At 49.2% G+C, this 2207-nt stretch overlaps 1 long non-coding RNA gene across 1 annotated transcript; it reads left to right on the top strand.

The window, feature by feature from the left end:
- Positions 1 to 1131: 1131 nt before the first annotated feature.
- Positions 1132 to 1949, top strand: LOC309867427. Its single transcript, XR_014313170.1, has 3 exons — positions 1132 to 1271; positions 1379 to 1652; positions 1863 to 1949. It is a non-coding gene; the product is annotated as an uncharacterized lncRNA (long non-coding RNA).
- Positions 1950 to 2207: the final 258 nt, after the last annotated feature.

Genomic DNA, 2207 nt, shown 5'->3' with positions numbered 1-2207 from the left:
TGGAGTTCCCAGACCAACCTTGGGAATCTTCTCCTTCAATGTCTCAGCACCTCCCTCTCTACCTCTTCACCCGGCCCTCTCTGCTACACCCCTGCACACATCGATTGCCACTAATGATAACCTAAAGAAGGTAGAAATAAGACCTATATCGAGTGCCAAACCTTCACAATTTTTTTTTTTTTTTTTTTAAGGAGTGGAAGAGGCAGGACTGAGCCGTGATGAGCGGGAGTGTTTCAAATTAATGTCCGAGGCTTATAGGGGCCGTAACAATCTGTTTATCTGTCTTCACCGGCCTCATAATAGGCAGCTAGAGGGTCAAGATTGGAGCCTTTAACATCCCATTATGTGTCCCAGAAAGACTTCTGCCTGGTCATTATTGCTTAATTATACCTTCTTCGTCTCCCTGTGGCTTTATGGGGGCGACAGAGGAGGCTCCAGAACTCGCCAGTGATGGAGGGGCCTGCCTTCATGACCGTCGGGCACCCCTCCTGCGGTGGCCGTCACTGGGAGGGGCAGCGGTGTAGACATAGGGCAGCAGGGAAGAAGCAGTGGGGTCTCAATCTTCTTTGCAATTTGGCAGAAAAGCCGGCATTCATCATTGTTCTGTTGGTTTTCAGAATGACCTTTCTGGGTGCTTCGGATTTCCCTCTCTTGTTCTATCTCAAAGTCTTTTCCGTGTGTCCACGGCTTTCCTGGGTGGCAGGATGGTGTCCGGAAGGAGGGCTGAATGGGCACTCCACATCCCCGCACCTGGCTATGCCTCCGTTTCCCTAGCTAGGAAAGCAGGGTGGTGACCCCTACCTTGTCTCCCTTGTGGGCCCTTCGGATGACCGAATGAGATAATTGGTTTGAAAATGCTTTGCAAATCGTGAAATTCGACACTGCGAGTTAAAGTCTGGTGAAGGCTAAAAAAAAAAAAAACAAAAAAAAAACCAAAACAGCATTCTTGGCAGTCAGTGCGTGCCTGGGTGTTTGTACTTACCCTCAGCAGCCTACACTTTTTGCAGGTGATGCAACTTTCCTGGTGCTCTCCCACAAGATCGCACACCTAGCTCTCCCTGATTGATTATACTTGATTGATTAGCTGATCATACTTTGTGTATTCATCCCCTGTGCTCCCCAAAGGCAGAGGTTGAACCCCTATATCCTCAGAATCCAGCCGAGGGCCTGAAACTCACCATGTACCCTGGGATGGGCAGAAACATGTGCCCCCAAATTCACATCCTGAATCTCAGAACATGACTGTATTTGGAGATGAAGTCTTCACAGAGGTATTTAAGTTAAAATGAGGTCTTTGGGGTAGCCCCTAAAATCACACGACCTTTGCAAGGAGCTGTATGTGTTTCTTTCCTTGTAAGTGATGCCTTTCATTTTACAGAGGAGGACACCGTGACCGGGACTGATTCAGGCACTTCTCCAGGTAACGGAGTGCCCGCATCATTCTCTCCTGAGCACCGCCTCCTGCAGACAGCTGCCTTTGTGAGGTAGACTCAAGTGGGTTTCTCAAGGAGGCCTCAAGATTAGCATATCTCCAAGCAAAGCGTTTGTCTCCGCCGCCTGTCACCTCCTGTGTTTCCTGCCACCTTCAGTGGGATCTCCATCCAGCCAGCATCCCTCCATCGCAGCTTCCTCTCCTCGGGTCCCCATTACAGGTGCCGCAAATCCAAGTCCACCCCCGTGCCCGCTTCCCCACCCTCCTCCCACCTGCCAGCGCCATCCACCTGGGCTTCAGGTCTCCTTGCTCCCTCCCGGGCCCCCGCCAACCCCTTTCATCCTACTGTGACGCGTTCAGAGCGTAGATCTGGTGAAGTCCCTTCCTTGATTGGATGGAGCCATTCAGAGGTTTCCCATTTTTCCCACAGATCATTCTTCCTGCTACTCTCTCCTCTGGCCTGTCCTACGTCACCCTTCTACCTACGAACGCTACCAGCTGCTCCAGTGCTCTGTGCCTTCTCCGCACATGGGCCATTTTCTCTACCTGCTGCTGTACTTCTCCTCGATCTTTGGTGTAATTTCTCAGAATTAGGAGAGCCTTTTTAAACATGACCCAAGGTCCAGAGCTGTAAGGTAAAGATGGATACATTTTATTTTTTATAAATTTCAAACTCCTGTTTTGTAACATGTGTAACATACCATAGACTAATTTCCTTAATATATAAAGAGCTCCCATAAATCATTAATATAGGAAAATAGTCCAAAGGGAAAAA

Source organism: Mustela nivalis, assembly GCF_964662115.1.
Source record: "Mustela nivalis genome assembly, chromosome: 6".
Taxonomy (NCBI): Eukaryota; Metazoa; Chordata; class Mammalia; order Carnivora; family Mustelidae; genus Mustela; species Mustela nivalis.
This window is presented reverse-complemented; position numbering and strand designations above follow the sequence as displayed.